This window comes from Corylus avellana, chromosome 4 (assembly GCF_965113065.1).
Source record: "Corylus avellana chromosome 4, dhCorAvel1.hap1.2, whole genome shotgun sequence".
NCBI classification, from domain to species: Eukaryota; Viridiplantae; Streptophyta; class Magnoliopsida; order Fagales; family Betulaceae; genus Corylus; species Corylus avellana.
The window spans coordinates 12,499,193-12,524,840 of NC_142493.1; the positions used below are offsets into that span (position 1 = coordinate 12,499,193).

The 25,648-nt window shown below is 35.4% G+C and overlaps 1 long non-coding RNA gene and 1 pseudogene across 1 annotated transcript; one reads left to right on the forward strand and one right to left on the reverse strand.

Moving 5' to 3' along the window:
• Positions 1-3,173: 3,173 nt before the first annotated feature.
• On the forward strand, positions 3,174-5,207 carry LOC132178082 (L-type lectin-domain containing receptor kinase IX.1 pseudogene; annotated as a pseudogene).
• A 19,268-nt stretch (positions 5,208-24,475) lies between these two features.
• On the reverse strand, positions 24,476-25,648 carry LOC148586331 (uncharacterized). Its single transcript, XR_015911936.1, has 3 exons — positions 25,517-25,648; positions 25,201-25,318; positions 24,476-25,089 (listed from the first exon to the last, which is right to left on the reverse strand). It is a non-coding gene; the product is annotated as an uncharacterized LOC148586331 (long non-coding RNA).

The following is a 25,648-nucleotide window of genomic DNA, read 5'->3' on the forward strand; positions in this document are numbered from 1 at the left end:
AGTGGTTAGAGATACATTTAATTTGGGATTCTGATTATTTGATTAGGTGTTCAGTTTTCCTCCTACATTATCACTTCTTTGTGTTTCATTTTATCTTGTAGTTAACTAATGCTCAATATGTTTTAGAGTGTAAATGATACACATGTGTATGTGTTTTCTACATGAAATAGGAATTTCATACGATACATGTATAGACAACCTAATTGTCCCAGATTGTGATCTTGTGATTGATTGAACATCATAATATCATATACTATGGGTCCATTTTGGATTGCGGTTTCAATAAGTATGATTTTTAAAATTGCATTTTTAAAATATCTACTTTTTAAAATCGCAATGGCGTTTAGTAAAACATGTTAAAATATATATATATATATATTATCAAATATTTGTTATGCAAAATTGTGATTTTGGTTTAAATTCACGCTTTTTCAATAAGCACTCCCTAGCGTGCTTATAAAAATCGCAGATTTTTTTCTTCCCTATTTAAGATTAAGTGCTTTTTAAATCGCAATGTCGAACGCCTTATACATAATAGCAAAAGCCTGTTTGTTTGTGTGTGCCACCAATCTCCTCCGCCCTCGCTTTGCTGCTCACTGCTCGCTGTCGGGTCTTTTCACGCACCCCTCCCGCGCCAACCTTTTTGTGCCACCTTCCACGGCGGTTTCCGGCCAGCTCGCAATCGGCCTCCTCCGGCTGCCGTGACCCGCTTTGAGTGTTTTTCGCATTTATTTTCCTGTTTTGTTGTTTTTTCTATTTTGTATTTCATTTGAGTTCCCCTGTATTTGATTTTATTTGCTATAATTTCTTTTCCTGCATTAGTTTTATTGTTCTCTTTATTTCCCTGTATGGTTTTATTTATGCTTGTAATAAGGCTTTCTCCTCCTGCTTTATTGCGCCTGGTTGCTGGCCGATATTACTGGTCCAAACCTTTGGGTTGTGGATGTGAAATTGATCCTGGCTTTCGAGTCGAGGAGGATGAGTATCGGCTTGTGGGTTTTGCTCTCAAGGCCGAGGAATAAGTATTGGCTTGGGGGTTTTGCTCTCAAGGTCGAGGAATAAGTATCGGCTTGGGAGTTTTGCTTTCAAGGCCGAGGAATAAGCGCTACCTATGCATTAGATGGTGTCTGTTTGATGCAGATCTGAGTTTTCAACCTGATATTTAGTCATAGGTTAGTGGATGCTGTGTTTTGGTTGATTTGGTCTGTTGTTGATGATCGTATCTTTAGCTTCGGCTATGATTTACTATAGAGCTTTTTGCTCTGTTTGTAAGAGCTTTAGGCTCGCAACTTTTATCAATGAATAAGTATGATATGTTTTTAAAAAAAAAGCCTTCTAAAGAAAATTTTAAAATTGCAATTAGTAAGAAATTTCTCTTTAAAAACTTACAAGTACTTGCCAACTATAAAAATTAGAAACAAGATAATTAATAAAATTTACTTTAATATCATGTTGAGTATATATTAGGACCCTCTCAATTTGATTTGAAATGAAAATTGAAAGTATCAATTTAGTGTAAAATGAGGGATAATATTTTCTTAACATTAAAACTGAAAGGACCAAATTTACAATGTTACCCCTCCTTTTACACTAAATAAAAATGAAACAGAGAGGATTGTATTCAGTACGTTGAGTATTCGTTTATGAAAATGATCATTAATGAATCATTATTTTAACCGTTAATGTTACAAAATCTTGCCAATTTTGACTTGATTTGCGTTTCCAACAAGTAGCGTGCCAATGATAAGTTTATTTTATATCCCAAAAAGGTTCGTATTTAATGATAAATTGGGAATTGAGATCTCCTAAAATTCTATTTAAATTTGAGATTCTCAAATTCTTAAATCTCAGCCGTTTATCTCATTAAATTTTCTTATTAAATGTTGAACTTATTTTAAACGTTTAGATGAAATAAACGGTTGAAATTTATAAATTTAAGAATCTCAAATTTAAAGGAAATCGTGAAGGTTTCAATCTATAATTATAGATTGGTGATTATTATCATCTGACTAATTGGCTTAGAGGTGTCTGTTTGTATAATTGTATCCGTTTTGGCAAAAGCGCGTGAAAACTCACCTTCAATGCCATTCATTTTCAACAACCGCGAAGACTTTTTAATCTTTTTAAATGTGGTAGTCTTATTCTATATGAGTAACCCTAATGTCACGTGCTGAATAGGGACCTTTTCTATCTTTTTTTTCGTTGTTTATTTCTACAATAATCAAAAGACATTTTATTTATTTAATTTATTTTGCTGGCGTTGACTGGCGTACTTACTCAAGTCAAGAAACTACTCTATGCAATTAGCTTATCCAATAGAATGATGAAAGTATCATGAAGTGGACGTCGTTTCTTCGAAAGTGTAGTTAGATTGAAGTCTTATCTCAAAAAGCTAGTTAAACTATTCACATAATGTCGTTTCATTAAAACGTAGCAGAAAAAATGACATGAATGTCCTATTTTTATTAGTGTGGTTGGACAACTCAAAATTTATTCAGACAGGTGAGTGTTATACATGCTCTTTTATTAATTGCACAAGTTACTAGCAATTTGAAAAGCTAATTGTTTTTAAATTCCAATCCAAAACTATCACCTTTTGTCAATACTCAATATCCCATAAATTATTGATTGAGTCAATGCTGTAAATTACAAAAAATTGTTAATATAAAATCAAAGGTTAACAAAAAGGACCTTAAATTTTTTTGAATAAAATAAAAATACCCTTAAAAATTTAAAAAGAAAAAAGAAAAAAAGTATAAAGTATCAACTAAAAACACTAAAAAACTAAAAATTAGACGAAAAAAAAATGAAGTTCTAGAGGATGCGGATGCGGTTCAACACTTCAACCACTCCCTTGGAAATGGGAACAAAGAAGGCTCGCAGCAAGGGATTAGACCCCTTTTTTTATTTTTTTTTTATTTTTACAGAAAGGGATTAGACTTTGAATTTTTGAATAAGACAATTCAATATGAATTTCTTTGGAGCAAAGCTAGCTTGGTGTCCGTTTATTATTATTATTAGCTTGGCATGCTTCTTGGTTTTGAAAAAAGGGGGACTTGGTTGTCGGTTGCTAACTTCTCTTTATTACAAAAAAAAAAAAAAAAAAAAAAAACTTCTCTTTATTACAATCTGTAATTCCTTCTCAGACCAAAGCTCCCTTCCAAGTTCCAATCATGGCTTCTTACAATTTCAAAAACAAACATTTCCCATTTCCAAAGCCCCTAATCCTTTTTTATCTCTTCATGGTCACCAATTTCTTCTCACCTCTACGCCCATTTACAAGTGCTTTATCCTTCAACTTCACCACTTTCACTTCGGGTGACACCCATATAACTTACGAGAGAGCTTTCGCTGAAGACCAAGTCATCCAACTCACCAGCAACCATGTCAGATCAGCGCTTATAGGCCGAGCCACATATTTCAATCCCATGAAGCTGTGGGACAAGGCATCCGGTAATCTCACAGATTTCACTACCCACTTTTCCTTTGTCATTGATTCGCAAAATAAAACGAAGTATGGAGATGGGTTTGCCTTCTTTCTTGCTCCTAATGGATCAACAATTCCTAAACCTGCCACCACAGGTCGCGCTATGGGTCTTGCCAAGGATGGCCAGTCATTAAATTCGACGGATAATACTTTTGTTGCAGTGGAGTTTGACATTTATTCCAATGGATATGATCCACGTGGCGAACATGTAGGTATTGATATAAACTCCATGCTATCTGTTGCTAATGTGTCATGGCAGGGGAGTAGAATATCTATTATGGAAGGGAGAATTAATGAAGCTCGGATTGGTTATAATTCAAGTTCTCATAATTTCAGTGTTCTCTTCACTGGTCTCATAAACAATGCTACTGTATGGCAATCCCTTTCTTACATTGTTGATTTGAGAGATCACCTACCTGAATGGGTTACTTTTGGATTCTCAGCCGCAACAGGAAATGCTTCTGCAATGCATACAATTCACACATGGGATTTTAGGTCAAGTTTGGAAGATACGACAATGGCAGGTAGTCCAAGCCCGAATTCGGCCCCTAACCAAAGGAAAAACAAGAGGTTAGGATTAGTCGTGGGGTTGGGTGTTGGTGGATCTATTTTGCTTGGTGTGTTTGCTTTAATTCTATTTGGCTTTTGGAAGAGGAATAGGAGGGACGCGGAAGCAGAAGAGGATCTTGCCTTGGATAGGTACATGGATGACGAATTTCAAAGGGAAACATGGCCGAAGAGGTTTTCATTTAATGAATTGGCTTACGCCACGAATAATTTTAATGATGAAGAAAAGTTAGGCCAAGGAGGATTTGGTGGGGTTTACAGAGGACTTTTAAGGGGCTCAAATTCCTTCATTGCTGTTAAGAGGGTATCTAAAGGGTCTAAACAGGGGATAAAGGAGTATGCATCTGAAGTAAAAATTATTAGTCAATTGAGACATAGGAATTTGGTGCAACTCATTGGATGGTGTCATGAAAGAAGAGAACTCTTACTTGTCTATGAGTTGATGCCCAATGGAAGCTTAGATTCACATCTTTTTACTGAAGAAAGCTTATTGACATGGGCAATGAGGTACAAAGTTGCTCAAGGATTGGGATCGGCCTTGCTTTACTTGCATGAGGAATGGGAACAATGCGTGGTTCATCGGGATATAAAATCAAGTAATATTATGCTTGATTCAAACTTTAATGCTAAACTTGGGGATTTTGGGCTAGCTATGCTTGTGGACCATGTTAAAGGGTCACAAACCACTATATTGGCAGGAACTAGGGGCTACATGGCTCCTGAATGTTTTACAACTAGTAAGGCTAGCAAGGAGTCAGATGTATATAGTTTTGGAATTGTCGCTCTGGAAATTGCTTGTGGAAGAAAACCAATCAAGCCCAATGCCCCTGAAGATCAAGTTGTCATGGTGGAATGGGTTTGGGAGCTCTACAGAATAGGAAAAGTACTTGAAGCAGCTGACCCAAGGTTGGGTGGAGATTTTGATGTGCAGCAATTGGAGCGTTTGATGATTGTAGGGCTTTGGTGTGCTCACCCTGATCGAAACCTTAGACCTTCAATAAGGCAAACAATTCATGTTCTCAATTTAGAGGCTCCATTGCCTATTCTTTCATCAAATATGCCAAGGCCAGAAGATTTTGCTCCAGCAATGAATAGACATTCAATGTCATCACTTTCTATGTCTAATATTGCTTCTGATTATGGGGGAAGATAGAATCCATATTCAAGCAAATCGTTGGACAATTTCCTCACTATCTGCGTCATATGCTGCAACTCCTTCATCTACATCACTTTATTTCATACATGCTAAATTGGTCCAAGGTATGGTTAATTTCAAATTCTTATATATGCTTTGATTAGGTGTTCAATTTTTACACTACATTGTCACTTCTTTGTGTTTCATTTTACATTTTAGTTTAATCAATGCTCAACATTTTTTAGAGTGTAACTAATATACATGTGTATGTGCTTTCTACCCTAAATATGAATTACGTACAATACATGTATAAGCAAGTAAGCAACCCAATTGTCCCAATTAAATTGTGAACCTTTGATGGATTGAACGTCATAATCATAATAACATAACATATTTTAGATAAAAGCAAAAGCATTCACGAGAAAAATTTAGAATTGTGACAAGTGACAATTTAAAAAATAACAAGTGCCAATCTAAATTTTTACAAATGTCGTTTTAAATGCCCTAAAATTATGAAAAACGGCATGTTTAACAAAAATGCACTTGCAAATTGCAAAAGTTAAAAAATAGGTGAGTAATAAAAAAATACCTTTATTTTAATATCATGTCAAGTCATTTAGGTCCTATAAAGTCCAAAACTAATGATTTAATTATTATTTTAACAGTGTTACAAAATCTTGCCAATTTTGGCTGGATTTGCGTTGCCAACATGTAGATCAAAGCCAATGATAATTTGATTTTGTATACCAAAAATGTACTTATTTGATGATAAATTATTTGCTATTCTCATCTCACCAATTGACATATATTTATGATCGGTGTCTCTTTGTATTTACTTGGCGAAAGGGAATTGGATCATATAGTATTCATTTCATGGTTACGATTTAAAATTGATGTATCTTTCATATTTTTTAAAAATCTAAATAATATAAAATCATTTTCACCAATAAATGCACTAATATCATCATTTCATAATAGAGAATAACTTCAATGTTGATGGTGCATAAAACTCCACTTTTGTGCCTTCCATTCACCATCTGACACATCAGCATGGAACGCAATAAGGAGCAAAATACAACCACACCAGAATATTTTCTTATATAAGATAAAAAATTAAAAAATTAATTATTTTTTTTTAAAAAAAAAAAAAAAAAAAAACCAAAATTAAGGGGATGGCTGCACCCACTGCCGGCCACCCCTATGGCCATGGGTGGCCGCGCGCCACCCCCCACAGATATGGGGTGGCCACCCAGCCACCCCCATCCAGGCCATGGGGTGGCTCATCGGCCACCCCAAGTGGGGGAAGGGTGGCTGCACAACTACCCCTTCAATTTTTATTTTTTTATTTTTTTTACAAAAAATTAATTAATTTTTAAAATATTTTTGGTTTATATTTGAGATGATTCAGTGTGGTTGTATTTTTTTCTCAAGTGTAAGTTTGGCCTATTAGGCTGAGGTATCCTCACCTGATTGGTGGCACAAAAGTCCCCTTTTGTGCAAGGACCACACAGAAGATGCCCTCTTTCAGAATATCCTTAGTGGCATGTGAAGTTTACCTTCGATGCATAGATTTTCAACAACCACCATACCAAGTATTTGGGCCCCCAAAACAACTGATTTTTAATAAACTATTTTAGCCCAACAAAAAGTATTTGGGCTCCCAAAACAACTAATTTTTTACCCAATTAGCAAACAATTTTTGGTATAAATCCTTATCAGTTGATAATCCAGTAGGAAACCGATTAACCGATATCTTATCGATTGGTAACTGAAAACCCCCAAAACCGAACCGATATGACCAATAACCACCCCTAACCACCAAGACCTTTTAATTATTTTAAATGCGGTAGTCTATAAGTAAACCTAGAGTCTAAGATGTCATCCATGAGACAAGATAGACCAAAAGTCTATCGCCCACAGGGTCTCAAAGATTTATCGACCTTTTTTTCTTCGGACAAAGATTTACTCAAAATTAGGTTGCTTCAATTAAGTCTATAAAAATGTTATCGGTCTCTTTGCATGTGAGATGTAAATGTTTTTTTTAAAAAAACATGTGTTTGTAATGTGCTATTTAAAAAAATTAGGGTAATTATCTTTTCTGCCCATCAAGCATTGTCACTTTACCCCCATGAACTGACAACCCTACTACTCGACCCTATCAGACTACCATTTTCTTCTAAAAAACCCAATTCCATCCGTAAATCATGTTAAAAAAACTTGAAATGACTCAAATACCCTAACTTTATATACAAAAATTACATGTAATACCCTTAAAATTAAACAGATATATATATATATGAGTACTAGTTTCAAAAAATATAAATATATTAAAATTAAAAAATACTTATAATTTAATTTATATATATATATATAAAAAAAAGTGAATATAAACAAATAAAAAAACAGTTAAAAAGACTTAAATTAAAAAAATATAAATGAAAAATCAGTCCATGTGGTTGTCTTAAATTAAAAATCCATTCGTGTGATATAAAAAAAAAAAAATAATAATTCAGAGACTATGAGGGATATGCCAAAATAACAATTTAGTCTCTGTAATCAAATTTTGTCAAAATACTTGACGGATTCTAATTGTGTATCACGTCATCACCAGTAAAATGATGATATATGTTATTCTTAATTAAAAATATAAAAATAAAAAAGTAATTTTTTATTAAAAAAATAAATAAATTTGAGGGGTGGCTACCGATTGGGGGAGGGGGTGGCTCATGGCCAGTGAGCCACCCCCAGAGGTAACTAGCGGTGGCTCGCTGCCACCCTCGACCCATGGGGGTGGGGCATGGCCACCCCAACCACCTTTGGGATGGCTCACGGGCCACCCCATTGCCTAGGGGTGGCCAACGGCCACCCCCAACCAGATTTGGGGGTGGCTGGACGGCCAACCCACCTCAAGGGTGGCACGCGAGCCACCCTAGTGGGTCCAGGGGTGGCCGAGAGCCACCCCCCTATTTTTTTAAAAAAAAAATTAATTTATATATTTTTGTTTTAATTTTTTTATTTGGGGGCATTTCTGTCTTTTAAGGAGATTTAACAAGTAAAAGAGAATATTTTGTCCAATTTAATGTGGTTGACTAACGGAATAGGGTTTTTAGAAGAAAATGGTAGTCTGATAGGGTCGGGTAGTAGGGTTGTCAGTTCTTGAGGGCAAAGCGACAATACGTTGTAGCTGATGGGGCAGCCACCCCCTGTTTTTTTAAAAAAATTAATTTATATATTTTTGTTTTAATTTTTTATTTAGGAGTATTTTTGTCTTTTAAGGAGATTTAATATCTAAAACAGAATATTCCGTCCAATTTAATGTGGTTGACTGACGGAATGTGGTTTTTCGGAAGAAAATAGTAGTATGGTAGAAAATAAGTAACAAATGTCTCTTTAAAAACTGACAAGCACTTGCCAATTATACATAAAAACTAGAAATATAGATAATTAATAAATATTACATTTACTTTAATACCATGTTGGGTATTCGTTTGCGAAAATGATCATTAATGAATCAAAATTTTAACTGTTAATCTTAAAAAATCTTGCCATTTTGACTTCATTTGCGTTTCCAATAATGATAAGTTTATTTTATTAGAGTTTTAATTTGGTTTTAATTTTTTAATTTTTTAATTTTTTTTCTAGTCAAATTGTAGGGTGCTAATGATAAGTTTATTTTATTATCCTAAAGTCTATTGCACATGGGGTCTCACAAATGCATTTTATTTATTTTATTTAGTTTGGGACAGAGTTTGCTGGCGTTGACTCAAGTCAAGAAACTAGTCTCTGCAATAGTTTTAAATTGGTTTGATGCCCCAATTTTTATTTATTTATTTTATTATTATTATTATTATTTTTTTTTTGTCTAATCAAATTGTAGCGTGCCAATGATAAGTTTATTTTTATTATTCTTTGTTTATATGAGTAATACTAAAGTCTTTTTTTTTTTTTTTAATCAATACTAAAGTCTTTGTTTCCTTTTTTTATTCGCTGTTTATTTCTACATTAACCAATAGACATTTTATTTATTTAATTTAGTTTGCTGGCGTTGACTATTGTATTTACTCAAGTCAAGAAACTACTCTCTGCAATAGTTTTAAATTGGTTTGACGCTCAAATTTATTTTTTTATTTTTTAATTAAATTGGAAAAAGGGTATAAGTGATCAAAATACGGAAAAAGGGGTGAGCTCGCCTACAACAAACTCAAACACGAAAATTAACGGTGCAACTAAACAAACCAAAGTAGGAAATGGGCTAAATAAATGGTCTGGTCCTCTCCAAAGGACTGCATAAAGCGGTTTAAAAAGCGAAAGTTGTAAACGAATAGTACGAACCTCAAGAGGTTTACATACCCTAATTGGAGATGTAAGAACCCCATGAGGTACAAACCCATCTGTACCCCAGCACAGAACAACATTGACCACCAAAGGAAGTCATATCAGGAAAGAGTAAGATATGAATCTGGAACCAAAGAGAAGGGAGTACTGTCTTTAGAAACACTAGTATCTACTACAACATTTAAACCCTAAATATAGAGGGAGACAAAAGCCCACAAAACCCAAACAAAACAGCAAGAAATACATGGAATCAAAGGAAAAAAATAAAAAATGGAAAAATAAAAACAACAAGCAGAAATACAACACAAAACCCAAAACCAGCAGTTGTTAAGTACCAAAATATTCATATTTTAACCCCTAACTTACATTTGTTAATCCTTTAATTTTGGTTAAATTCTTTCATTTTAGCTCTTTGATGTGTTTTCTTTGTTTTTGTAGGCTTTTGGAAGAAAATGAAGCAATTTTCGGAAGTTTTGGGCTTAAAGAGTTATTTTGGAGAAAATTGAAGGATCTAGTAGTGCGTTCGATTGCAGGGGAGTTGCGAACGAGCGCACTATAGGCGAAGACCAAGATGAGCGCAAGGCGTGCGCTCGTGCGCACAAGCAGCAGCCTCGATCGCACCTGCGATCGAGCGCCCCGCATAGAGGATTGATCGCAGTCCTGCGATCGATCGCACACGGGCTGCGATCGAGCGCACCCCTGCGTGAGGAGCAAACCAGCCGCCAGCCTCTTTATGGAAAGTGTGATTTTTGGGTTTTGAGGCTTATGCGAACTAGGGCTCAAACCCTATGTTTTTTAGGGTTTCTAGAGTATCCCTAAAGCTTATAAATTGACCATTAAACCTCTAAAATAGACACACAATTTCCAAGAAGAAGAATTGGAGCTCTTGAAATTCAAGTTTCGGGTTTATTCTTTTCCTTTCTATTTTATTTTATAAAGAGCCAAAAACTTGTTGTACAAATTTATTTAACTCGCAAGTGCACGAATATATTGTAGTTTAATGGATTGCAAGTGCAAGGTCGAACCCACAGAGAATTGTACTTTTGAAAGAGCAACTTATATCTAAACTAATTTTACCCTAACCTAGTTCCAAAAAAAGTTTGAATTTTGAGTTTTGAAAATTAAAGGATAAACATAAACTAAATAAAATAAAACAAAAGGTAAAGACTCAGGTTTAGGAATCCACACTCACTGAATCATAATAACATACTCCATGTTCATCAATATTTATCCGAAGTTCTCACAATTTAAATCTTATGTATGTTTTACTATGCTTCAAAGAATTAATCAAAATCATCCCATGTATCCATTCATTAACCAAATCACAAAAGGAATCCAAATTCAATTGAAACACTAGATGTATCCGTAGACCAAATCACAAGGGATATCCAATTTTTATGAGTTAAAAACCAAGCAATCAATCATATGAAATTATCTCAAATCATCACATGTATCCTTGAATCACAAGAGATATCCAATAATCACTCCACACATTGATTAGAAATAAAACAATTGAAATATAAAACTCAATAAATCAGATACATAAAGACTTACATAAAAGTAATGTCGTTCTTCATCAGTGAGGCTTCATCCCAAACCTTAGTAGGGAATTTAGCTCCACATAAAAATAAAATCTAAGCCTAAACCTAAAGAAAAACTAAACAAAAGAATTTTGCTCTCTGGGATTGTGTATCTTTTCCTGAATGCAAAGAAGTCTATTTATAGGCTTAGGAAAGTCCTAAAAACCTTATTAAACCTAGATAATTTGGAAGTCTGTCTCCCAAAAAATAGAAGTCTAAAATCGGGGCGATTTTGGCATAGTAACCGTCCGAATTAGGAAAATCCTATTTCCCAATGAATTGCATAATTTTCAGTTAACTTTCCAATGCCACTTGAATCACTTTAATCCAATATTTGAGCAAAAAGTTATAATCAAAATACTGAGACATGTACAGAATCTGAATTTGAATCCGATCCGAAATCTTATCCAATCTATCTTTAATCCAATCTGATCTTTACTCCGATTTAACCTTTTTCTTGGATTTGGTTGATCTTAACCACATCATCTAGGTCTTCTCAAAGTATGCTTTCTTCCAAACTTTGCATTTTTTCCTTTGAAGCTGTAGTTTTTCTTTAATGACCTACAAAACACTAAAAACTCAAAACTAACACAAAATATTAAATAACGACACAACTAAAGGATTAACTAATGTAAATAAAGGGGTCCAAATATGCAATATTTGGCACTTATCAATGTTTAACATCAAACTCATGTGTAACTAATTTACTTAGTAGGGCTAGATTGAAGCTCTACTTTTGTTTAGTTAATATTTCAATATTGGCGCCTTTGTGATGATCTTATATTTAACTTGATTAATTCATGCCTTCATGAATTCCTCATATGTGTTTGCCTGATCAACATATGCATGTGGTATGGACTAGTTAATTAAATCAATTTGGATGACTGAGTCCTAGGTTTAATAAAAGTAACAAAAGAAATCCAAGCCGGATTCTTGGGTTAATCAACATAAGGAACCGGGAGTAGACACCCATGCCCTAGACCTCATGTGTTTGTCGATTTCCACAAATTCATGCTTTCTTAAAGAACAACTTAGTAAACACCCATTCTAAATCCTTTAAGAAAGAGAAGAATTAGAGAAGACACTCATGCCTAATTCATTGCTTAGGGAAATCAATAGCTTAAGGAGTAGACACCCATATCCTTAGGTTGACAAACATTAAGTTGCATAACATGATCAAAGCATTAGCATATTGTTATATTATCTAAATATAATTAGTGGTGGATATCAAAGCCCTATCTTTTTTTAGTATCAACTTAAATCAATCTTTGTTTTGTTTTCCTTACGGAATTTATTTCAAGCTAAGTTTAGAAATCCTCGTGGAAATGATCCCGTACTTGCATCATATACTACTATATTGACCTTGTGCACTTGCGGATAAAACGTACAATTATTTGCCTATTAATTTTGGTAGATATTTGCACAACAAGTTTTTGGCGTCGTTGCCGGGGATTGTTTGATTTTGTTTGGAATTTTTTCCGTTAATTTATTTTTGTTTTAAATTTTTCTGTTTTTCTCGTTTTTCCGCAGTTCCTGTTTTGCCTTTGAAGGTGCGCTCGAGCGCCCAACCAGGGCGATTGAGCGCACCTCACGGTGTAATCGATCGCACATCCAGACAGTAGCACAGTTACTGTATTAATTATAGATCTCATTTTTATCTTTTCTTTTCTTTTCATGCATGGACAGTTGAGTCTGCATTTTCGTAAGTTTTAATTTTAGTTTTGTTTTTAATTTTTTTAGTTTTAACTTTTTGTTGTTTTTGTTTTCACACATGTGGGGCGGCATTCCGACACCCCGTAGACCATGTTCATGTTGTCATGACCCTTATCACCATGTTAGAGAATGTCCTACAATGAAACACACTTCTAACAAATTTTATGGGTTCATGAACACATCGTTCTTTTGACCAGGGAACAATCGCTATTTTGATTCCTGTTACCCATCATGGAGCCAACAGTCCAATCTCTCATGGCAAGCTCAAGCTCCCAGAATTCATGCTCCAGAATGTCATGGACTGCAACATCACTCATATCAGCAATTCTACGATCATGCATACTCCTCTCAATCAACTCCACAACAACAGTACCAAGCTGAACCACCTCCTCTTGACTTTCCTAAGAAAACATTCGCTATGATCAGTTCAGCAATTGAGGAGATGAAGAACTCTCGTTTGAAATCAGTTAAAAGGATAGAGGCTCACTGTACACAAAGGACAGATTTTCTCAAAAATGAAGAGCCTCAAAGTCAGTCAGTTACCACTCCTCATGGACATTATATGGAGGAAGAGAGTATTTGCTATCATGAAGAAGAGCCATCTCCATTGTTCTATGATCATTCCTATTCCAGTCTTAGCCCCAGTCTGCGGCAATCCATTTTCTAAATAGAAGCTCATGAAGAGGAGCCATCTCCCATCAATTGGTCTCAACATTATCATGAAGAGGAGCTATCTCCAACCAATTGGCCTCAACAATACCAAGAAGAACCACCTCCTCCAAAAAGGTTAGCCATAGAAGAAATGAGTCCTGCCTTACAAGAAGTGCATGCCAGCTTAGAAGAAATAATATCAGCTTCTCTTAGCCAAATGGAGGAAAGAAATCGATCGTTTGAAAGGAGGGAGAACTCCCGCATGCAATCATTTGAAAGGATGGAGGCTTATCTCAAGCAAATATCAGACTTCCTCATAGAAGAAGAGTGTCAAATTCAGTTGGTGGCCAAACCTAATGAGCACTACATGGAGGAAGAGTGCACCTACTATCAAGAGCAGGCTGTCACATTGTGAAGTGAAGAGGTGGCTGAAAATCAAGTGGAAGAGGGGAAGGAGGAGCAAACCAAAGTTCCACAGGAGCAACATCAGGAAAGAGAAGAAAGCACTAAGATTTTTTCACTATTAGCTCTTATTCCTGAAACACCAAGAGGCCAAGAGAGAAGTCTGTTAGAGCTACCACATGAGCAAATTGAGGATATCAAGATAGAAAAGCTCCCTGAGTTTTTTTCTTACTATATTCCAGTTCATGATTCCCCACCGGATGAGAAACTGTTTGAGAAAACTCAGAGTGGTCCTCCCCAATCTATAAACACTTGGAAGCATCTTGCAACAGAAAAGCTTCATTCCTTTTGGAGCAAGAGAGGGAAAGATTAGTGCTTCAAGCTCAAAGTGCCACAGTCTGGCTGAAGTTGTTGAACTTAGCGCTCATGGGAGGCACCCCACAATATATCCTTTTTCATTTCCTTGTTTATTTGTTTTTATTTTAGTTTTATTTTTAGTTCTTCTTGTTTTCTATTGTTGTTTTAGTATTTTGTTTTGCAGGGACAAGTGTGCTTCAATTCAAGTTTGGAGGTATGCTATGAGCCATGCTATTCCAGATAGTTCCGTCCATCTCCCAGCTAAGATCTTTCCATGTTATACACACATTGGAGAAAATGCGTAATTTAAGTTTGGGGGTATGGAAAACACTTTACACACACCTTGTCCCATTTTTTTTTCTAATATATATATATATATATATATATATATATATATATATATATATATATATATATATAATCATGTTTGTCTTAAAATTTTGGTTGATCTTAAAAACTGTAATTTGATTTCATTGGTGAGCCTAAAATTTTGAACGCATGATTTAATAATTAAGTTTTTTTTAGTTTGGTTACTTGCATAGGACAATTGAGAATTCACATGTTTGATTTGATCTTACACAAGCACATTAGCACATAATTTGTTAGGTATGACATGAAGTCTGATGTGTGTGTTTCTAAGTCTTGATAAAACTAGATGTTTGATTAGATGGATACGTTGGCATATACATATGTGATAAAAAAAAATAATAAAATAAAATAAAATATGATCATTGACAAGCTTTTCACTAAGTAACTGGACCTCTTGCCTCAAAGCATTGAGTGTTCACGTCAAAAGGTGAAGAATTTTGATTTGGTTAATGTCATGGTTAGTTTGGTTTCGTAACCTTTTTGACTTGAGTTAGTAAGTCCTAGGGGTGTCTCTTCACCTAATGCCTTAAAACCATCTGGTTTGAGAGTCATTGACTTAACACTCGTTACATGGGTCAATTAGAAAGCTTAAGGGAACTAAGCATTGCACAACCTGATGGGAAAAAAAAAAAAAAAAACCCACTGTTATTCAATAAGGATTTCAGTGAACTTTGAGATATTGAGACATTGCATATTGGAAGTAATTGGACGCTTCATATTTATGTGCTAGTTTCCTTTACACTGTTTTGAACTTGTGATGACTTAGCATGTCTTTTGTAAGTGATTAAACTTTAAAACTTCAATTCATTGTGAAGATGGAGTTCATCTTTTTAAGCTTGCTAATGAATGAGAATCATGGTTTTGAGTGATACCTTAATTTTTGGATAACATGAATTCTTGCATAATGTTTGTGGGTAACATTCCTGGAAAACCCTCACGAGACTTCACTCGTGCTCTAGGGAATTCCTAGGGGTTTAAAAGGCTTGTTACATATGCTAAATGCAATCATACATCCCACGAAAGATGGATTTATCTTTTTGTTTTATGTTGTTCCATTTAGTTTTTAGTTTTGTATTGCTAAGAGACTAGCAATATGTAAGTTTGGGGGTGTATTAAGTGCCAAAATATTCATATTTTAGCCCTTAACTTACATTTGTTAAGCCTTTAGTTTTGGTTAAATTCTTCCATTTTAGGTCTTGTATGTACTTTCTTTGTTTTTGTAGGCTTTTGGAATAAAAGGAAGCAATTTTGGAAGTTTTGGGCTTAAAGAGTTATTTTGGAGAAAATTGGAGGATCTGGTAGTGCGATCGATCGCAGGGGAGCTACAATCGAGCGCACTTCAGGCGAAGACCAAGACAAGCACAAGGCGTGCACACAAGCAGCAGCCTCGATCGCACCTGCGATCGAGCACCCAGCATAGAGGATCGATCGCAGTCCTGTGATCGATCGCACATGGGCTGCGATCAAGCGCACTCGTGCCTAAGAAGCAAGCCAGTCACCAGCCTCTTTATGGAAATTGTGATTTTTGGGTTTTGAGGCTTATGCAAACTAGGGCTCAAACCCTACGTTTTTTAGGGTTTCTTGAGTATCCCTAAGGCATATAAATAGACCCTTAAACCTCTAGAATTGACACACAATTTCCAAGGAGAAAATTGGAGCTCTTCAAGTTCAAGGTTCAGGTTTATTCTTTTCCTTTCTATTTTATTTTATGAAGATGTTTAACATCAAACTCATGTGTAACTAATTTACTTAGTAGGGCTAGATTGAAGCCCTAATAATGTTTAGTTAATATTTTAATATTGGCGCCTTTGTGATGATTATGTTGTGATATTTAACTTGATTAATTCCTTCTTTCATGAATTCCTCATATGTGTTTGCCTAATCAACATATGCATATGGTATGGACTAGGTAATTAAATCAATTTGGATAACTGAGTCCTGTGTTTAGTAAAAGTAACAAAAGAAATCCACGCCGGATTTTTGGGTTAATCAACATAGAGAACCAGGAGTAAACACCCATGCCCTAGGACTCATGTGTTTGTCAATTTTCACAAATTCGTGCTTTCTTAAAGAACTTAGTAGACACCCATGGAAAATCCTTTAAGAAAGAAAAGAATTAGAGTAGACACCCATGCCTAATTGTTGCTTAAGGAAATCAATAGCTTATGGAATAGACACCCATACCCTTAGGTTGACAAACATTAAGTATGCATAACATGATCAAAGCATTGGCATATTGTTATGTTATCTAAATATAATTAGTGGTGGATATCAAAGCTCTACCTTTTATTATTATCAACCTAAATCAATCTTTGTTTCGTTTTACTTACGGAATTTATTTCAAGCAAAATTTAGCAATCCTCGTGGGAATGATCCCGTATTTGCATCATATACTACTATGTTGACCTTGTGCACTTGCAGGTAAAACGTACAATTATTGCCTATTAATTTAGGTGGATATTTGCACAACAGCAGTGAAGGCGGTATTGAAGGTGGAGAAGTCCACTATTCGGGCCATGGGGATCACGCGCCAGCGCATAAGATCCACGCTCAAGCGCATAGAGCTCACGCTCTGGTGCATGTAGTGTTGATGACGGATCGCAAGGTGGCGGTGAGGAGCTGGGCGTCCAGTGATGACGGTGGAATGGCGATTGTAGAAAACCCATTTATGAACCAAGGGAGATCTTGGCTGTAGAGTGGAGGATGGCAAGCGGCGACGGCCAAACAGGGAAGGAGGCGGGCAACCCACGGCAGCGGAGTAGTGGTCAGTGGAAGATAGAGAAAAAACACTATGCAGGCGGGCGGCAAAAAAATGAAGAAAACATGAAAAGAACTACAACTGGAGAAGAATCAAAGGGAGAGGGGAGGTTCCCTCCTCCCTAGAAAACCACACTGACATTGGTAGAAAACCTCACAAGGAGGTAGTATTTTCTCTACTTAGAGGGAAGGAGGAGCTTCTCTCACTAAAACTGAGAGAAGCGGTTGGTTTTTGACGCTCCAATTTTGAGGGAAGAAGGATACGTCCATTTTTTTTCAAATGAAATAATTATTATTAATTTTTTTTACATTTCCGCACAAAAGGGAGGAGGGGGATAAGAACTAGTGACCTCCCCTTCATGAGGCGTGGTCTCCAGCCGATTGAGCAACTCCATGGAGACACATTGACGATTTTTTGGCAATTTGAGAGATATATTGTCTCAATTAAGAGTTTTGAAAAATTGTCAATTATGTGGTAGTTTGAGGGGAAAATTGCTACACTTTTCAAAAAAAAATTTCTCCAAAAATTAGTTATGAAATGATGTCTCATCATCCCACGAGTTGATGACACATTTCCCAAAACAATAAGTCTCATGAGATGATGACACATCATTTAGAAATTAACTTCGAAAAAAAATTGGAGAAGTATAGCACTTCTCATTTGAGGGGGGTATAAGGACTTTTCCCAAATAAAATAAATCTAAGCATTGATTGCCTCTTCTCCCATCAAATATATCGATCCAGCATATCTTGCTCCAATAGTGAATAAACATGCAATGTAACTATTTAGGTCCAATGTTACTTCTGATTTTGAGGGAGGACCAAACCATTCTTCAAGCAATAGTTACAAAAATTTGTGAAGGTAAGTTGGTTGAGATGATTTGTGATTTCGTTTTGTTAGGGTGTATTCATGACTTGTGATAAACAACACATAGTGAGAAACCTTTTTTTTTTTTTTTTTTTTTGGGCTGTGAGGAACTTGTTAGTTGTCAAATCAAAGAGGAAATGACATAATCATGACAATGTTTGTGGGTATCATTCCTATTAAACCCTCACGTGACTTCACTCGTCCTCTAGGGATGCCTAGGGCTTTAAAAGGCCTGTTGCATATGCTAAAGGCAATCGTATATCCCACGAAAGAAGGATTTATCTTGTTGTTTTTCAGTTTTTTTATGTTTTGTATTGCTAAGGGACTAGCAATATGTAAGTTTGGAGGTGTGATAAGTGTCAAATGTTGCACATTCAAGCCCCTTAACTCGCATATGTTAATTCCTCACCATTGTTATTTGTTTGATTTTGGGTTTTTTTTTTTTTTTTTTTTTTTTTTTTTTTTTTTAAAGTTTTTAGCGTTTTAATTACAAAATGCAATTAATTCCATTAATTCTGGAGCTTATTACACTTCGGGGAGCATTGACAGCAAATTTGGATCGTGCGATGATTCACATGTGATGAGTCCAACTAAAAAAGCCATATCTAGAGTTCCAGATCTCAGATTAGAGCAAGCTTTGCGGAATTGGAAAGCTAACTCAAAAATCTACAAAGTCATGTTTCACTACAGTGTGCTAATTCCGATGTTTACTAGGTCAAAAGAGCCTTCGTTCGCAGGCCGTCCGAATTGAGTAAGTCCCCGTCCGAACGGTGAAGGCTCCCATTCGAACGGAAGTGCGTTTGAGCGTACTCGGGCTCCCAAGTTGCGGAAAGTGCCCAAATACACCCTGGAGAAGGTTTTCAGTCTCCCACTTGGACTGGGAGACTGACCTACAATTTTCCTCGAATTCTTAGGCTTATTTTGATCCCTATAAATAGGCTTCTAAACATTGAATAGTGATACACTGCCACCTAGAGCCAAAATTTAGCAAATATTTATTGGAGGCATAGCAGAGTCATGAGTGGCTAAAACCCTTCATAGGGTATTGATGTAACCCTATCCAAGCACAATGGTTTGATTGTATCATAATTTATAGATTTTCAGTTTATGCGTGTTGGTCCTATAATTATCAGAAATGCTATAATTTGATTTTGTTCTTAATGCTTTAATGCAATTGTTCTCAAATTCAAAATCAATATTGGTGAAATCTTTATCTTGTCTTAGAAAGCTTTTTACCTTTATTGAACTCAAATCATTCTTATTTTCAGTAATTATGGGGATGATGATTATACAACGGTTTTAGTTGACATATGATCAAGAGGGTTAGATAGGTCATACCTAGGGAAAACGGATCGTACTATACCCTAGTTTAATATAATTTAGGTAGACGGTCTGTGCCAACAGAAGATGGATTATAAATTTTTTTTGATTGTATGTATCCTATTAAAGAATTAGATAATCCATACCTAGGGAAGACGGGTCGTACCGCATCTTAGTGGTTTGGTGGATGGTCTGTGCCAACCGAAGATGGATTATACTTATTCTTTAGGGAAAAATCCACTTTACCCCCTGAAGTTTCAAGAGTTTTTCAATTTGAACCTCAAAGTTTAAAAATTGGCAATATACCCCCCTAATGTTTCAAAAATTTTCTATTTAAACCTTCCGTTACTAATTTCCGTCAAATTAGACGGAAATCTATGAAATTACGTAATTACCCTCAAGCTTTTTAAAAAAAATAAAAAATAAATAAATAACAATGTAAAGTGAACTAGCACATAAATATGAAGCTTCCAAGTATTTCCAATGTGTAATGTCTTCATATCTCAAAGTTCAATGAAATCCCTATTAAAATGAACAACAATGGCATATTTTTCTATTTCTTTTTCGTCAGGTTGTGCAATGTTAGGTTCCCTTAAGCTTTCTAATTGACCCATGTAACGAGTGTTAAGTCAATGACTCCAAAACCAGATGGTTTTAGGGCATTAGGTGTAGAGACACCCCTAGGACTTACTAACTCAAGTAAAAAAGGCTACGAAACCAAACTAACCATGACATTAACCAAATCAAAATTTTTCACTTTTTGACGTGAACACTCAATGCTTTGAGGCAAGAGGTCCAGTTACTCAGTGAAAAGCTTATCAATGATCAATTTTTTATTTTTCACATATATATATGTCAAAGTATCCATCTAATAAATCACCCAATTTCACCCAAGACATAGAAACTCACACATCAGACTTTCATGTCATACACCACAAATTATGTGCTAATGTGCGTGTGTGATCAGATTAAACATGTGAATTCTCAACTATCCTAAGCAAGTAACCAAATTGAAAAACTCAATTATCAGATCATGTGTTCAAAATTTTAAGCTAACCAATGAAATCAAATCACAATTTTTAATGTCAACCAAAATTTTAAGACAAACATGAACATGCAAATATTTTTTTTTTTTCTTTTCACAAACAAAATAAAATAAAACTAGGAATTTTTTTTTTTCATAGACAATAAAAATAAAAATAAAATAGAACTGGGACAAAGTGTGTGTAAAGTGTCTCCCATACCCCCAAACTTAACTTACACATTGTCCCCAATGTATCTATAATATGGAAAGAATTTACCCGGGAGATAGACGAACTGTTTGGAATAGTATGGCTCATAGTACACCCCCAAACTTGAACTGAAGCACACTCGTCCCTGCAAAATACTAAGGTAACAAAGGAAAACATAAACAAAATAAATAAAACAAACACAACAAAATAAAATAAAATAAAAATAAAAATAAAACAAACAAACAAAAATAAAAAGGATATGTTGTGGGGTGCCTCCCATGAGCACTAAGTTTAACGTCTTCAACCAAATTGTGGCACTTTAAACTTGAAGCACCAGTCTTTTCTTCTCTTGCACCGAAGGGAATGAATCTTTTCTGTTGCAAGGTGATTCCAAATGTCTATAGATCGGGGAGGACCACTTTGAGTTTTCTCAAACAGTTTCTCATCCGGTGGGGAATCATGAATTGGAATAAAGTATGAGGAAAACTCAGGGAGCTTTTCTATCTTGATGTTCTCAATTTGCTCATCACATAACTCCAACAGACTTCTCTCTTAGACTCTTGGTACTTCGGGAATAAGAGCTAATGTTGAAGAAGATCCAGTGCTCTCTTCTTTTTCCCGATATGGTTCTTGTGGAATTTCAGTTTGCTCCTCCTTCCTCTCCTCCTCTTGATTTTCAACCGCTTCTTCACTCCTTAATGTGACAGGTTGCTCATGATAGTAGGTGCATTCTTCCTCCATGTAGTGCTCATTAGGTTTGGCCACAAACTGACTTTGACATTTTTTTTCTTTGAGGATGTATGATATTTGCTTGAAGTGAGCCTCCATCCTTTCGAATGATTGCATGCGGGAGTTCTCCATCCTTTCAAGTGATCGATTTCTTTCCTCCATTTGGCTCAGATAAGCTGATATTATTTCTTTTAAGCTAGCATGTGCTTCTTCTAAGGCAGGACTCACTTCTTCTAAGGCAGGACTCACTTCTTCTAAGGCAGACCTTTTTGGAGGAGGTGGTTCTTCTTGGTATTGTTAAGGCCAATTGATTGGAGATAGCTCCTCTTCATGATAATGTTGAAACCAATTCATGGGAGATGGCTCCTCTTCATGAGCTTCTATCTTGAAAACGGATTGCCGCAGACTGCGGCTAAGACAGGAATAGGAATGATCATAGAGCTGTGGAGATGGCTCCTCTTTATGATAGCAAACACTCCATGAAGAGTGGTAGCTGACTGACTTTAGGGCTCTTCCTTTTTGAGAAAAATTGTTCTTTGTGTGCAATGGGCCTCCGTCCTTTCAACTGATTTCAAATGAGAGTTCTTCATCTCCTCAATTGCTGAATGGATCAGAGCTAATGTATCTTCAGAAGACTCAAAGGGAGGTGGTTCAACTTGATATTGTTGTTATGGAGCTGATTGAGAGAAGTATGCATGATTATAAAATTGTTGGTATGAGTGATGTTGCAGTCCATGATATTGTGGAGCATGAATTCCGGGAGCTTGAGCTTGCCATGAAAGATTGGACTGTTGGCTCCATGATGGGCGGCAGGAATCAAAATAGCAGTCGTTCCCCGGTCTAGAGAACGATGTGTACATGTGCCAATAAAATTTGTTAGAAATTTGTCTCATTGTAGGATATTCTCTAACATGGTGATAAGGGTCATGGCAACATGAACATGGTCTATGGGGTGTTGGAACGCCTCCCCACATGTGTGCAATTAAAAAAAAAAGTTAAAATAAAAAGGAAAATAAAAAACAAAATTTAATAAGAAAACTTACTAATATGCAGACTCGACTGACCCTGCATGAAACAAAAATCAGATTTATAATTATTGCAGAAACTGTGCTGCTCTCTAGATGTGCGATCGATCGCACCATAAGGGGCGCTCGAGCGCATCTCCAGCGGCAAAACAGGAACTTCGGAGAAAAACTAGAGAAACAGAAAAATTTAAAACAAAAATAAATTAAAGGAAAAACCAAAATTGAAAATTGAAAATTAAAATAACACAACTAAAGGAAAATAATTCTAAACAAAATTTGCTGCAATTCCCGGTAACGGCACAAAAAACTTGTTGTTACAAATATCTACATAAATTAATAGGCAAATAATTATATGTTTTACCCGCAAGTGCACGAGGTTAACATAGTAGTATAGGGTGCAAGTATGGGGTAATTCCCAGGATTGCTAAATTTTGCTTAAAATTAATTCCAAAAGTAAAACAAAACAAAGATTAAATTTTGATTTGATGATAATAAAAAGGTATGGCTTTGATATCCACCACTAATTATATCTAGATAATATATCAATATCCAATACTTTGATCATGTTATGAATATCTAATGTTTGTCAACCAAAGGGCATGAGTGTTTACTCCTTAAGCTATTGATTTTCCTAAGCAACGAATTAGGCATGGGTGTCTACTCTAATTATTTTATTTCTTAAAGGATTTAGCATGGGTGTCTACTAAGTTATTCTTTAAGAAAGCATAAGACTGTGGAAATCAACAAACACATGAGGTCTAAGGCATGGGTGTCTACTCCCGGTTCCCCATATTGATTAACCCAAGAACCCGGTGTGGATTTCTTTTGTTACTTTTATTAAACCCAGGACTCGGTCATCCAAATTGATTTAACTAACTAGTCCATATCACATGCATATGTTGATTAGGCACACACATATGAGGAATTCATGAAAGCATGAATTAATCAAGTTAAATACCACAACATGATCATCACAAAAGCGCCAATATTGAATATTAACTAAACATAACTAGGGCTTTAATCTAGCCCTGCTAAATAAATTAGCTACACATAAGTTTGATGTTAAACATCTTGATAAAATAAAAGAAAGGAAAGGAAAAGAATAAACCCGAAACTTGAACTTGAAGAGCTTCAATTCTTCTCCTTGGAAATTGTGTGCCTATTCTAGAGGTTTAAGGGTCTATTTATAAGCCTTTGCAATACTCTAGAAACCCTAAAAATCGTAGGGTTTGAGCCCTAGTTCGCACTAAGTAACAAAACCCTAGAATTTGCACTTTCCATAATAAGGCTGGCAGCTGACTTGGCCATCACGCACGGGTGCGCTCTATCGCAGCCTGTGTGCGATCGATCGCAGGTCTGCGATCGATCCTCTTTGTGCTAGCGCTCGATCGCGGGAGCCTTGCGCTTGTGGTCTTCGCCTGTAGTGCACTCAATCGCAGCTCCCCTGCGATCGATCGCACTACCAGAACCTCCAAAATTCCTAAAATAGCTCTTTTAAGTTCGAAACTTCTGAGATTGCTTATTTTTCTTCCAATGACCTACGAAAACAAGGAAAACACATAAAATAACTAAAATGGCCTAAATTAATCAAAACTAAAGGATTAACACATGTAAGTTAAGGCCTAAAAATATGAATATTTTAACACTTAACACACTACGAAATCACGAAACAACGGGTAACATTTTCAGCATCATGAATTTGTAAAATTGCTAATATTAAGGGCAATAATTTGTAATTTTTTTTTTTTTTTTTTTGGTTCTTAATGGCATGTGTAAACTAAAATCATTGCCATGAAGTAGTCAAATTAGATTGTAAAACAATTCAGCCAATGAAATTTCTCAAGCTGAATTTTTTTTGGTATAGTTGAACTTTACTAGCAATTCCTTTACTTTCAATTGTTTTTTTCTCTATTTCTTTGAATCTATTGCCATCGCATGAAAGCAAGAAAAAAAGATAAAACGAAACACTGTGACGTTAAATTACTACACAACAACTCACTAAGTTCCAGCAACTCCGGTGCTTATGTGAGTATTATCTTCTTCATCGAGCTTGGCCAAACCAAAATCAGATATCTTAGAGTTGAGATTTTTATCAAGTAAGACATTGGTAGCCTTGATGTCTCTATGAACAATCTTCAATCTTGATTCCTCATGGAGATAGGCCAAACCTCTTGCTATACCAACACAAATCTTTTGTCTTGTTGGCCAATCCAATTTCAACTCATGTTCTTCTGGACCTTCAATCAATCAAATTAATAAAAAAAACAGTAAATGATCATGCATACATGCATCTTATCAATGACTAAAACTACACAACAAAAACAGTTAAGTGCATTAAGGTAAAATTTTACCAAACAAAGCACGAGCGAAACTTTTATTTTCCATGTACTCGTATACTAGCAACAATTGATTTCCTTCAATACAGCATTCATAGAGCTTAACAAGATGAGGGTGTTGCAAAGCAGAAATCATGCCAATCTCATTTACAAACTCACGATTCCCTTGCTTTGATTTAGAAGAAAGCTGTTTGACTGCAATTATGGTGCAATCTAACAAAAGGCCCTGCATTTGAGAAACATAAACTTTTTTCATCTATGAACAAGGAACCCTTAAAAAAGAAAGAACTACAATAAGAAACATTCACTAAAAATAAAAGCTTTATTCTGCAAATACCTTATAAACAGAACCAAAACCACCTTCCCAATTTTATTTGCAGCATCAAAGTTGTTTGTTGCAGCTTTGATTTGCCTTAAGGTGAATGTACCAGTTTGCAAGTTCAAACCCTTTAAATCTGAGGAAGATGCCAAGTCAGATGCATAAGCATGTCAAATTATTGACATTCCACTTAGTTTGAGACATTTTAAAGTGTATTGTGTGCATATGCACCTGTTGTGTGTTCAAACATACATACACATGCAAAGAATCCAAAGAACATATCATAAATAAATATTTATCTATATAATAACAACATTAATTGCCTTGCAAATACCTTGTTCCATCTTATTTTTCTGTCCTAGATACCTAGAACCAAAAATATAACAAAAGTACTAGCAGCAACAATCCCGACCTTTGCACCTAGAGATATACCAGTTGATTGTGGTATAAAGTATGTTTGAAGAAA